Below are 15,590 nucleotides of genomic sequence, written 5' to 3' on the forward strand. Positions count from 1 at the left end.
GGACAAACCGTGCTCCATGGTCAGAAAAATGGCAGAACATGATTGAAGCTCATGCTGATGTCGAGACTGCCGATGCGTATTTGCTTTGTCTATTCTGTGTTGGTTTTACGGAAAAACACAACAATCGGATTTGGAAGACCTCTTATGCTCAGCATCAACAGGTCCACCAAATCCAGAAGATAATGGAAACCGTGACCCAAAGGGTGCAGACAAATTAATTGAAAGAAGTGGTCAACAAATTGATTCCAGATAGAATTGGAAAAGGTTTGCCAATATACGTGTCTGTTCCATGACATTTTTGTTAGAATAGTCAAAATGCTGAAGAAACTCAAGTTTGAATTGGGAAAACTTATGGGGCTTCATGGTGAAGAAAGCAGTTCTGGAAAAGTGACTGGGGATGAGACAGGTGCTAAAGCTGAACAAACTAATGGATATGACACCCCATTCCAAGAATCTGTTTAAAATTCAGACTTTTCACAGAGGGGTGACCAATAAAACCCGTTGATGATGTTTAAAAAGAAAAGGAAAGAAAAGAAATCAGTTTGAAGTCCATAACCTAAGCGTCTATTATAGAATACCAGAAAATGAAAAAGCAATTTAAGCTTGAAGGAAGCAAGAAAAGATATATATATATATATATATATATATATATATATATATATATATATATATATATATATATATATATATATATATATCTGAGATCAAGGAAATTAAAAACAGGAAACAATTTTATAAAATCAACCAAACCAAAACCTGTTTCAAAAAAAAAAAAAAAAAAGAAAGAAAGAAATTGATGACTCTAGGCAGGCAATCTATGAAAAAAAGTTGAAAAGATATAAATTATAAATATCAGTTAGGAAACAGAGACTACAACTATAGAATGTGAAGAAATCTAAAGAAGAATAAAGGAATACTATGAATAACTAGGCCCACAAACTTGATAACCTAGATGAAATAGACCAATTCCTTTTAAGACACTATCCACACCAACTCATACAAGGAAGGACACATTGATAACCTAAATATTCCGATACTAATTTAATTGCAAAAAAATTAGAAACCTTCCAAAAAGAAAGCACGAGGCTCAGATATTTTCATTGGTGAATTCCACAAAATATTTAAAGAAGAAACATGCTCTTTATTTTCTACTAGGAAGGAGGAAAAGACATAATTGGCACTTACATGGTCAATAGTCACACATTGGAATGTTTCAGAGAATAGGGGAGACTGGGGAGACTGCAAAGCAGAGAGAGTAAGATGATTAAGAATTTCTATTCTGGTCATAGCACAACAAACAGAAATTGTTAAAATGTTGTACTGGCCTATCAATTATCAGAAAAAAAGAGCTAAATGCCTGAAAAGATACCATACCAAAGAACCCATATTTACCTTGTAAACCTGATTTTATTTAGGTTATTTCCCAACGCAAGATGCTTGAGGGAAAAAGTTATATGCACAAGAGGTACAGGAATTACTACACAATATATTCTTCTCCTGCAGATACACATAGCAAATGTTCTTTAAAAAAATCAAGCAATAAAGAAACTTGTATAATTTTATTTAAGCTAATGTTGCCTAATCTTATTGAAACATAGAACTCCTTTTTATTAAGAGAGATTTTTCAAAATATCTGTTAATGTTCTCTGCTATACGTTTTGGACAATGTAGGACTATATCAATGTTAGCATATGGGTTTGTTTCACATTTAGAGACACATCTAGCCTTTGTTGTCTTCCTTGCGCTTTTTACTATATATGACAGATATATCATTAACAATCGTCATTTTAAATTGAAATATTAGAGTTCAAGTCTTAGTTTGGCTATTTAGAGCTACCTCTGTGATCTTGGGGAAATTAAGTAAACTCTCGAAGTCTCTGTTTCCTTATCTGGAAAATGGAAAATAATGACATTGTCCAACCCACTGGATTGTTACAAAGATAAAATGAAATCATGTATGTAGAGCAGGGAATTTGGTCCACATCAAACAATAAATATAAGCTAATTCTTTCATTATCATCATCATCACCTTTTTAATGTTAATGTAAAGAAGAGTGACCGGCCCCTTCACTCTTACATTCTCACTTTCATTTTCTTCACCCATTAGCTGTAATGCTGCTCAGTAATAGTGAAACAGTAATAATAAAAGAGGTAATTATCGAAAGAACCCCAGTGGAAAGCTTATTTCAAGGTCTCTATCCTCTCAGGAAAAAAAAAAAAATGCTGTTCTTTCTGATGGTGAACTTGAAGAAGGGGGTGTTATTTTTATGAAGAAAAATAGTACTTGCTCATTAATTTTTAGAATTTAATTCAAATTTTGCAGAAAATTATACATAAGAGTAAAATAATTATTAAATCCAAAAATCACCTCTACTCCTGCAGCACACCATCAGTTCACAAGCTCAGGAGTTCCCTGAGTGAAATCTGAAACTGGACCCCAGACTCAGAGGGCAAGCAGAGACTGAAGAGAGGAAGATCGCTGCAGATGGAGGGATGGCAGGTTTAATATGTGCAGGAACTTACACACGACGCTTGTCATCGGTGGCCACAAGAATAGTAGGTCTCTGCACCACCCACCGGAATCCTTAAAGTTTATAGAGAGGCCTTCATGGGCTCAGTCACACGTTCAGTCCAGATGGTCTCAACACCTTATGCTCTCAAACCTCTCTTTGAAGCAGCGCCTAATGGGGAATGGTGAGCAGAATGTACATTCCAAGGCTGGGGAAGGAGGGGGAAGGATTCTCGGACTGCACAGCTTCAGCTTGTCTGTCAACCAGCATTCACATTCCCTCAGTGACTTCCCCCAACACACACTTGATGTCATACCTTCTACTATGTCTACTTATAATAGTTTATCACTCTCCCACGGGAAGGAACTCTTAGCATTTAGAGTAACTCAATTGCAGTTACTCTATAAATTTGGCAGTATTTAAATTCCCTAATAGATCTTTGAGATGCCTGTTGACTTTTGAAGACATCTTGGTCAATCTCCAGAAAAGAAAAGTCACAGTGAATTATATGTTACCTGAGTGGACAATAAAAAGGAATCTTTCAGCTGAAGTATTTTGACAGCAGAATATTCTGGTTGGCCAGGCCATTCCAAGTGTGTGTCTGTCCATTCTTTTAAGTTAGAAGATATACCATTGTCAAACCATAGTGTACAAGAATCAAAAGTGATGTAAGAATGTCAAAGGAAAAACCAGGGACAATTTTATTAGAACTTCTCACCCAGTGTCCTAATGCAATGGTACGCTATATATAACCTGTCCCTAACAATATTAAAAGTGCCAAAATTTGTGAGATAATTTACTTCACTATAAAACATTGTTTTTGCATGGTTCAAGGTTATTCTTATACATCTCCGTCCCTTGGTTGCATTCAATTTGTTTTCTTTAATGGGAAAAAAAGGGACTGATGATATAGATTCTGCCCTGAAAAATTGCCCTCAGCCCCAGTTTACAAATTCATCAGATGTATTCTATGTCATAATGAAAAGTTAAAAACCTCTGAACTACAGAATGATACATACAGACCAGGATGCTTTCAGATTTCAATGCACACAACAATTAATAGAAGAAAACAGAACCTTGAAAAATTAAAAAGCCAGTTCAATTTATCTTCCTTTTCTACTAACTAGTTCATAAAATAATTACACCTTTACACAATTACTCCATAATAATATCAATAAGCTGGGTAATGGAAGGAACAATTCTAAGTATGACCCATTCAAGGTAATTGAGGATTTGTTCCATTTGAAATCAAGTGTACAAAACCCTGTTATTGAAAACACCATAGATGAAGTTTTCACAAATGAGATATTAATTGTGTATAATAATTGGGTGTTTTAGGAAAGTTTTCAATTACCCATTTTTTTTGTTTGTCATTTATAAAAGCAGAGTTGGAGCTCATAGGATTATTTAGACACAGTATTTAGCTCACTTTGAAGACAAAAGAACAGCACAACATTTCAAAGTAGCTGTGGGAATACTTAGTAAATGATCATATGCGTTTTAGACAGCAACTTGGATTCTCAATGTGCCACACATTTAAATACAGAGCACAAAGAGTAGAGTTTGGGTACCCTAATGAAAATACTTTTTTCTGGTATTTTACTAAATTTGGTTTTGCATTTTTTAAAAGAATGCACAAAGATAATTTCTCAGAAACATGATATATTCTTCAAACTGAATCACCACAATGGGCATGAATTTCTGCTATGTGTAGGTAAAAATACCTTTAAAACTAAACTTACAGACTCCCTTGCTCCCTCCTCCTCCCCCTCATGAGTTATTTATCTCAGATGAGGAAGATACTCTGCTCCATTAGAGCACTCGTCAATTGAATAAACATTAACTGATACGATGCTAGCTTCTCTTTTCAACAGTGGGTCATCTTTAAAACATAAATTAATGTAATAGTCACTAATTACATATTTCAAAATTTATGTGAATAAAACTAATCTAAGTACTGAGTTTTATTTCTAGTGTTCTGAATAACTATTAAAGGAAATGGTAAACATCTCATCCAAACATCTATGTCTTTAATTGTATTAAGATATCCATTTTATGTAACATGTCTTTTTGACAGCTCTTTGAGCATCCTGGCTTAATTTAAACATCCTTTCACTGATTCATGCTGCTGCTCACGTCTCTAGCTAGGGTTGCACAAAATATAAATTGCCACTTCAACTGTCCCCAGCTGCTCTTTTATATCTGGATAGGTCCAATCATTCTAAGAGGAATGCTTGATAAGTTTGGAAACCTCAGTAATACAGGGCCATATCCTTGACTACTACTATTAATTATTATTATTGTTATTATTATTTTATACTGTGGCATAGCAAGTGCTTCACTTCATTGATTAAGTCAGACAATGACATTTTCAGTCTTTCAACTTTTCCATGTTTAGGTTAATTCCCCAAATTCTTTATAAAGTTTATAATTTACAATTCCTCTGAGTAGGTGAATATGTACACATGTTTGTACCCTACACATAAGCCATTAGATAAAAGTGAATTTTTAGCAAAAAGCTATTGAATTGCAGGGTTGAAAATGGATTGACAGCAGGACATAATACCCAAAGCCACAACTTCAGGCATTATAACTAATGAGAGATACCATTTTCAAAAATTCCTACTGAGTAATAGCTTTTTTCTTACAAATTAAAACTGTATTATTTTGTGTGCCTTTAAAAATAATGTTCTGCCTTTACATGGGCTTCAAAATTTGAGAGTTTCAGGTTGAAATAAAACAGTGGAACCAAGAATAATGGAATTATTGGCTTATTTTATATTCAGGTGTGTTTGTTTTGTGCCTGTCCCTTTGGGGTTTTTTGTGGGGTTTTTTTTGTTTGTTTTTTGTTTGTTTTTTTTTGGAAAATAACACACGGATAATGAAGATGCCTGTTGATTTGCATTTTCTCAATGTGATGCTACATATCCGTTAGTCACGCTGTTTCACCCTGTCCCTTTGCTGCCAGTAATGTCAATGCCAGCAAAACATGAAGACAGGCACTGCAACCAAGATTTTTCCATCAAAAAATTAATTACAATTAACAGGTGTACCTTATGTAGACTTATTTACACCACTGTCTAAACCGATGAACTCACTTACATAAAATAATAATATCAGTCATGTTAAAGTAAAAAACTTTAAACTATTGATTTTTCCTGTTGTATCTATTGTAGTATTTCTTTACTGCACTTAGGAACCATGCAATCCTGTGATTCTACGATTCAAAGAAAGATTCTATTACTATTACTTTTCATTTGTGGGTCTATCTTGATGGCTAGAAATGGTTCAGATACACCAAATAATACCACAGCAGATATTCATTTGTGGACTGTGGAGTAGCATTTCTTATCTGGATTAAAAGTGTTCTGTAAAGACCAGACTCAAAGAATGGAATGTATATAATTGATTATATGGGATTATCCCTTAAAAACCTTTCTTCTCTACACTTTTACCCAGTCCCCAGAACACTATCAGCTAAATGCTTTTACTTTTTAGCTACATTTATCATAGTAACACAGCTCAGTAGATCACACACACAACAGTGACCTTTCTAAAGAACATTTGAATTTAACATAAAAATATGGTGTAGTCTAATCGTCACACACATTCTATTCTTGGTAAAATATCAATGCTCAGCAAACCTCCACATTGGAAATAACAGATTTGTGATGCTCAGAACAGCAGATGTTAGTTTGCTACTACATTAAAAGCAGAACATAAAAGAGAAAGATATTCACTTGTATCATATGCTGTGAATTGATCAGCCGCATCTGCCTGGCATGTTTGGGTCTAAATGAAGTAAGTTGAGTTTCCAAAGGGAGCAGCCATTTACTGTCAGACAGTCAAAGCAATTGCATCTCTTTCCTGCTACACTCATCAGTCATAGAACAAGCCAAATATTCACACTGCAGCTAAAGAAGACCAAAAGGAACCAGGTATCACACAGCAGGTATTAAGTAGCTGAGAGAGATGCCAAAGAGGACACCCTGGGCAATGCCGAAAACGCAGGGGAAAGGGAAAGGCTTTGGAGCACTCAGACGGCACTCAGTCAGCTTGCCACTTTCCCACAGAATTAATTTAATTAGCTTCTCCCCAGTATTGGGCACTGCTCCTAACCCTGAAGAGTGGTTGATGGAAGGATGTGTCACTGTTGCCCTAACTACAGGAGCACTCTTCTGTTCTTTAGTGGTGATTTGCCTCAGGTGAAAAATAGAATCACTCTCTAGTCCTATTGATTTCTGAAGAAGAAAATGCTTCCTCCCAACCAGTAGTGCACTATTATTTTTGTTATCACTTTGCATGGAGCTGCACTCTTCTTTACATCAAATTGAAAAAATAAAAAAAGTATCAAACCCTGGTCCATGCCCAGAAATAGAAACTAAAATCCAATTATATAAGTGAACACTTCTATTCAATCTTTAAAAGAAAAAGGATTATTATTTTAAAAATAAAATATCATTGCCAATGTTTAATGTGTATTTTAAGTTTATAAAGGAAACATACAATCACGGAAACATAAAAATTAATGGAAATACAATGTTTCATTGTATTTTGAATGGGCAACGTTTCTGTTCACTCAATTTATAGAATAGCAGATGGAATTCTAGACCAATAAACCCCATGTAAGAATGTTTTATGAGAATCATGTAATTTCTAAGCTCTAGATTGCTTCTTCTCCCTTTATTTCTGAAACAAAAGCATAATCTATTTTCAAAATAAAAAATACTGTTACGTCAGAAATATTGGTTAGAAGAATCATTCATTAAGTTTTATATAGTCATAGCAACAGTGTTTTACCTAACAATAAAGTACAAAGCTGCAAAATAATAAATTACAAAATAAAATTGATCTGCAATGCAATTAAATTTCCCTCCAAGAACTATAGAATTATAATCATTACTTTAATTATATAGGGAAAAAAGTTGTATTAAAACAAATTAAGTTGGGATTTGATTTCAAGATAGAAGTCTAATAACCATGTTTACCCCCTTCTGTCCTCAACACTAATTGATATGATACAAAATAATAAAAACTAAAAATAAATAAATAAAAATAAACCTTTCATATGTAAAGATACAGAAAGGTTGAAAGCATAAGCGTAGAAAACATAAACAATAATTCTAAATGTGTACGTGTAAAATTACATTGGGTCAATATTAAAAATTACAGAATTGAAAGGAAAGCAAATGGATCTGCAGAGTAGAGGACTTAACATAACTTTTTCAGTAACTCATTGTAACAATTAGTGTCCACTGGGACAAAAACTACTTATTTCAACAAAAGTAATTTGTTGTAGTTGTATAAATAGGTGTTGAGTATTAAAAGTGAAAAAAAATATGGAGGTAAGATTTATATAATATGTGCAGGAATCTCTGCTCTCCTCACTGCTGAGAGACAAAGGGAAGAAGTTAAGGTTATTTGAATTTAGAAGCTTGGAGAAGGGACCTAGTAGAGCTGGACTCAGACCTTTGAGAAGACATGACCAAATTTCTGGGGTACCTCAGAAGCATAGAAGGTCCCCCAGAATTGAGACCTACATCTCTCAGGAGTGCTGTCCAATGGCCACAGTTATCTCAGGTGCTTTGAGGAGGGACGTGAGATGCAGGGATTCAGCCCTCTAAGAAGAAGGAAGCCTGGCTGGAGCTTCAGAAGTACAGAGATGTGGATGGCTCTGGAAAGTGTGGGAAAAGGCTGAAATTGCAAGCAACTACAGCTGGAACTGCTGGGCCTCAAAGCAGGCTGCAAGGTATGCCACAGTGTCATATTGATTATTGTGAATTAAAGCTACTTGCGAAACAGCTAGTGTAAGAAGGACACTGACCCTCCTCTCTGTCCCCCTGAAAGCAGGAAATAAATCTCCCCGGTGAAAGATACTCTTTTTGCATCAGGAGGTAGAGAGATATCCTTATCGTTAGTGACAGGGAATTCAGAGCCAAAAAGCCAGTACAAACAAAGCTTCTTACTTCTTTACTAATTTACTACCTCAAGCCCAAACCCTGCTTAGATTCCTCACTAATTAAGCACCCAACCTAAGTTTCTTTGACCTGCCCATTCCTCACAAATGTATTGTTTCTTTGCGTAAAAAGTATAAAAGCTGACTGTTTTGATCTTCTTCAGGTTCTATATCTATGGGACTTCCATACACACAAATTAATTTTTTTTCTCCTGTCAATCTGTCTAGTGTCAATTTAATTATTAGATTGCCCAGAAGAACCAATAAGGGTAGAGGAAAATCTCCCAGCCCCAAGAGTTTTTGCATAGTCAGCAGGATCTTCACTGGCTACACACTGCCTTTTCCCAGGGACAGATGAAGAGATCAGGGGACCTCTAACAAAATCTGGCAGCATGTAACCATTCTTAGCACATCAGGCTCCCAATCTCCATCTGTGGGATCCAAGGAAAGCAAAAGTGATGAGAGTCCTTTTCTCTCTTTCTAAATTTAGGTTAGCAGAAGAAAATATTTGTGTAACAGTTCCTTGGGCATAAAGACTCTGGTATTTGGTGAGGAGTATTCTCGGTTTTTATTTGATCTTTTTCCCTCCCAAAGATAATCATTGTTTTCTTTTGTCTCCGTCTGTTATGTCATTTGTCATAAGAAGGAAATAACATAGGGCAAGAATGCAGGCATCGGGCCTTAAGCCTATTGTTTAACCTGGCCTCATAGACTGGTGAGTTCACTGTTCTCACAAGACTGGCATCTGTTTAGACAAACTTTGCTATGAATCCACTGTGTAAAAACCTAATGTGGTTTTTCCCTTTGTCTCATTCTATGTCCTGAAATCTTGGTTTTGTGACCATTGAGGATATTCTTGCTTGTCTCCACCATCTGGAAGGTGCTTTTACCAGGGTAAACCTCAGTGGCCAGTCAAATAGGCTGGAATTCTGTGACACAAAGTCACAATCAGCATTTTCCTTGTTGGCTGTACCAGCTCTCAGTTTGTCACAAGGGGTCCCAGTCCATGAGGGGTCCTTGCTGTCTCAATATTTGTTGCTTTGTTATTGCTGGAAAAGTCCCATTCCAGCCTGCCCAGTGTCACAGATTAGCAGGTTTGTGTCTAGAGGTGTCTCACATTCCCATGAGGGACCAGAGACATAATTGTCACCACACCATTCTTACCAACTGTGCAACAAACGCCTTTGTTTCTTAGACTACTTTTGGGAGTAAACCTTTTTTTTTTTTTTTTTTTTTAATTAAAGTTAAATGAGGTGACAATTGTTAATAAAGTTATATAGATTTCAGGTGTACAATCCATCAAACCTTTTGGATTGTCATTTGCACCACTCTAGGGATGCCTCCTACATCCATGGCAAAGGTCTACTTTAAGCCTGGAAATTTGCCTCTGGATCTTTTCACAAAAAGGTTTACTGGATTGAGTTACAATTGGAATAAATATGCTAATGGAGATCCTACTTATCGATGGCCAGATGATGAATATTTTGAATTGGGAAAACTATCTTTGGAAAAATTTTTAAAGAACTGTCATCATAAACAGCTGTCTTATTGATACTTAGGGAAGATCAAATTGAAAAAAGAACACAAAGAACTACAATAGCTAGCCTTAGGGAATCACTTAATAAAATGAAAGAACAGAAGTCAGACTTAGAACAAAAATTGAAAACCAAACCTGATATAAATTACCCCCCTCCTTCCTTTTATACTTCCCTTTATCTCCAACAGAACCAATTTCTGCTGTCTTTAGGAAAAATTGATTGATGGAGTATGCTGATGGGAACAATTAAGTAGGAAGGAATAATTCCCTTCTTTCATTTCATGTCTCCCAACTTTCTTTATTCTACCCCATGAAGAATCTTAGAGAAAGACAGCTGGCAACGACAAAATGTAGCTTGCAGAGTCTCAGCCTAGCATCACAAAGTAAAGTTCAGAAGGAAGGGTTTACAGCTGAGGAAAACAGCTTCATAACTGAATCAGTCAAGTCCTTTAGTTAGTCAGCATCTGTAAACACACTTCCTCACATATTTGACCTTTAATAAAACTAAAATAATGCTTTTGCTGTATAAGATGCAACTCTCCTTCATACAATCAAAGTCAGTCTTATTTTCTCCCTAAAAATGGGAGACAAAAATCCTGAACAATCACTGTATCCATTTCTGACTGATGGTCATGGTATCTGTCCTCTAGCAATGTTAACTACTCTTCAAATATAGCCACATTCACATCTGAATATTCTGAAAACTAAAGGCTGTTTCGAAGGTACCATGAACAATATCACTAAATAAAAAGAACAAAAAGGATAGAGGGAAATACATATATTTGATATACTAGATAGATAGATAGATAGATAGATAGATAGATAGATAGATAGATAGATAGATAGATCAATCAAGTACACTATGAAAAATCACCTTGGGTTACAGCTCTGTAATGGATCACATAGTTGATATTTATAACTTTTCTCCCTCTACACATTTTATTATGGTCTCTTGGCATGAACTAAACCTTGGATGATTGGGATTCTCTACTTTGTGAGGTGGAGGATATGAAGGATATGAATCTTCGGTGATTTGACTACTGTTGGAATGTTCCCTACCTTATATGACATGAATGTAACATGAGGCACCCCAGAGAATTACCTGTGTTCCAAATAGTGTCATTCATGATACATTATTAGCATCAATTCAATATCTCTGGTACCCAAAATGAATCACCTAAGCCAACGCAATAACTGTGGTTGGTTGGTTTATTGATTGATTGATGATTGGTTGGTTCAGGAGAAACAGGTAATTTTCTAGAAACATGCAACATAGCAAGACAGAATCATGAAGAAAATGGAAGTCTTAAGAGACCTATAACTTGTAGAGAGATTGAATAAGTAAACAAAATGTCCCAAGGAAAAGCCAAGCATCAGACAGCTTTACTGAAGAATTCTACCAAACATTTAAAGAATTAATGTCAATCCTTCTCAAACTTTTCCAAAATATTGATTAGAAGGGAACACTTCCAAACTCATTTTATAAGGAAATTACCCTGATACCTAAACAGAAAATGAAATTACAAGAAAAGAACACTATAGACCAATAATTCGGATAGATATAGAAGTAAAATTCCTCAAAAAAATAATAGCAAAAAACTAACACAACAGTACATTAAAAGGATCGTACACATGACCAGGTGTGATTGATCTCTGAAATGCAAAGTTGCTTCAACATATGAAAATCAACGGGATATACCATATTATAGAACAACGGGATATACCATATTGAAGGATCAATGCTATATACCATATTATAGAACAAAAGCCACATAATTATTTCAATTAGATGCAGAAAAACCATCTGACAAAATCAACACCCTTTCATGATAAAAACAATCAACAAACTATGAATAGAAGGTACTTACTGCAACATAATAAAGGCTATATGTAAAAAGACCATAGATGAATTCATACTCAATTATGAAAGTGTTTCCTCTAAGAGCAGGAAAAAGGCAGGGACACCCACTCTCATCACTTTTATTCAACATAGTTCTGAAAATTCTAGCTAGAGCAATTAGACAAGAAAAAGCATTCAAATTGAGAAGGAAGAAATAAAACTACCTATGTTTGCAGATAATATGATCTTACCATGCTTCCCTGAAAACAAGACGTAGCTGGAACATCAACTCTAATGCATCTTTTGGAATAAAAATTAATATAGACCCAGTCTTATTTTACTACAATATTAGACTGGCTCTTATATAATACAATGTAATATAATAATATAATATAACATAACATAATATATCAGACCGGGTCTCATATTAATTTTTGGTCCAAAAGACGCATTAGAGCTGATGGTCCAGCTACATCTTATTTTCGAGAAAACACGGTATATGTAGAAAATCCTTACAATTCCACAAAACAAACTGATAGAACTTACAATTGACTTCATCAAAGTTACAGGATACCAAATAAATATGCAAAAATAAGTTGCATTTCTACACACTGAGAATAAACAATCTGAAAAGAAATTAAGAAAACAATTCCATTTACGGTAACATCAAAAAGAAAAAAATATTTAGGAACAAACTTAACTAAGAAGACAAAAGATTTGTACACTGAAAACTACAAAACGTTGCTAGAAGAAATTAACAGTATACAACAAAGGGAAAGATATACTTTTTTCCATAACTTAATATTGTTAAAATGTCTATGCTACCCAATGTAATCTACAAATTCAATTCAGTCCTTATCAAAATCCCAAAGGTATTTTTTGCAGAGATTAAAAAAAAAAATCTAAAATTCACATGAAACCCCCTAAAAACCACAATACTCAAAACAATCTTGAGAAAGAAAAATAGAACCAAAGGCCTCAAACTTTCTAACTTCAAAACATATTACAGAGCTACAAGTATTCAAAACAGCATGGTACTGTTGGCATAGAGATAGACATATAGATCAATGGAACAGAATAGAGAGCCCAGAAATAAACCAACACACATAGGATCAAATGATCTTTGACAAGAGTGCCAAGACTACACAATGGGGAAGGAACAGTCTCTTTAATAAGTGGTGTTGCGAAAATTGGATATCCACGTGTAAAAGGATGAATGTGAACCCTTTTCTCCCCCAAGCATAAAAATAGACTAAAGAAGTAAATGTTAAAACCTGACGCTAGAAACTCTTAGAAGGAAACAAAGGGAAAACTTTTAATAACATTGGTTTTGGCAATGATTTCTTGGATATGACACCAAATGTACAGGCCACAGAAGCAAAAATAGACAAGTCGGGACTACATCAAACTAAAGAGCTCTGACAGCAACAGAAACAATCAATTGAATGAAAGATATCTAAAAAATGGGAGGGAAAAGGTAACTAAGGAATTTGTGAACCACACATCTAATAAGATCTGATAAAAATGTATGTAGAGCTCCTACAACTCATTAGCAAAAAACAAAAACAGAAAAAAATTAACCTTATTTAAAAATAGGCAAAGGTTACATGAATAGACATTTCTCCAAAGAAGACATCCAAATGGTCAACAGGTATATAAAAAGATGCTCAACATCATTAATAATTAGGTAAGTACAAATCAAAACCACAATGAAATATTATATGGCACCTTTTAGGATAGTCATATTTTTAAAAATACAGAAAATAACAAGAGTTGGTGAAGATGTGGAGAAACTGGGACCCTTGTGTACTGTTTGTGGGAGTGTAAAACTGGGCAGCCACTGTGGAAAACAGTATGGAGGGTACTCAAAAAATTAAAAATACAATTACCATATAATCCAGCCATGCCAATTTTTGTTACTTACCCAAAATAACTGATATCAGCATTTTGAAGAGATATTTGTACTCCCTTATTCATTGCAGCATTATTCACAATAGGTGGAAACAAGCTAAATGTCCATTGATGGACGAATGGGTAAAGAAAATGTAGTTTATACACACAAAAGAATATTTGTCAGCCTTAAAAAATAAGGCAATCTTGTTATATGTGACAACATGGATGAACTATGAGGATATTTTGCTAAGTTTAATAAGCCAGTTGCAGAATTTAGAGATTCTGCTTATATGAGGTATCTAAAGTACGAAACTCTTAGAAGCAGAAAATAGAATGGTGGTTGCCAGGGGCTGAAGGGGAAAGAGGGAGTTGCTGTCCATTTGGTATATAGCTTTAGTCATACAAAATGAAAAAAGTTCTAGAGATCTTCTATACAACAACAACAGGCACATAGTCTACAATAGTGTACTGTACATTTAAAAATTGAAGAGGGTAGACTTCACTTTATATTTTTCACCATAATAAAAATAATCTAACAGTGACTTCTAGAAATTTTTAATCATAGCTCCCTCACTACTACATTTTGAGAAAGACTGTTTAAACTATTTATTGGAACTTGATGATTTACTTGGAGGCAAATGTAATTACTATCTGACACCTTAATTACTATTACTTTGTTTTGCTTCCTTGCTACAAAAAGATAAATAAAATAAAATAAAATAAAATAAAAAGAAAGCTAATTTTCTATGGATATTCTGACACACGTTTTCTTTGTGTTCTTTGAGACTATAGGTTATCCACATTGTTAAAATAGTGCTAAAAATCTGAACTATAATGTAATAATTAATAAGACCTAAAGATAAAATTCACTCTCACTAAAACAACTTTAAACATTGAAATAATAGCCCACTTTTTATTATAAATGCATTTCTTTTTTCAGATTATAACAATACGCTCTAAGAGTTACTATTATTGTTCCTTGAGTTATTTCATTGGCTAGACTCTTCACTATACTGTTGCATAATGGTAACTTTATCAAAGATACTCATTTTATTTCCTACTTTAACTGAAATTCATTTAATAATTTTTCCTTACGTTTTCAAATGTATTTGTAGAAGTCGATATAGTATATTCTAATATTTTAAACCTGCTGTGTCTATATTTTCCCTTTTTTTCCTAGTATGGTTTTCTTTCCCTCCTCTTTTATGTTTAGTCATACTTGCCAAGTTGCTAATTTTATTTTATTGAGCTTTGTCCACCATCTTCTCACAACTTAAATTATTTTAAAATATCTTACAATTTTTTTCAGAATTTTTATTTTTTTACTGGAAGAGTTGCTTCCATTTCACTACTATTGGAAGCAAAGTCCTAAGTCATTTTTAAAAGGCTTCGGCTTTCTAACCTCCTTCGGTGATTTCTGGTATTATCAGAGGAATGCGAGCATACAATAATATTATCTAAAAAATCAACTATTTGGTAATATATAGATAAGATCCAAATTGGGAATTATTTTTTAGGATTACATTCATCCAATAAACATTTATTCATGGAAAGCCCTAACTGCTGTCTCTTAGGAATTATATCTTTGAAAATATTCAAAGATAAATAGCTCATAGTTTATCTCCTGAAGGTATTCACATATAAGAAACCTAATATTAACTCTTTAACATGATGTAAATTGTGTGCAGTCCTGGAGTTTAAACAGAATTGCAGGGAACTCAGAAGAAAAAAAACTTTTGAATCTTACCTCTACCAAAAAGGACTTGGTGTTTCCATAATAGCTTGCTTGCTTTTTTTAGACCATTTCCTCTGTTGATATTTTAGAATATCTCAACTATCTCAATTAAAATAGTT

Source organism: Rhinolophus sinicus, chromosome 15 (assembly GCF_057876585.1).
Source record: "Rhinolophus sinicus isolate RSI-liver-muscle chromosome 15, RSI-T2T, whole genome shotgun sequence".
NCBI classification, from domain to species: domain Eukaryota; kingdom Metazoa; phylum Chordata; class Mammalia; order Chiroptera; family Rhinolophidae; genus Rhinolophus; species Rhinolophus sinicus.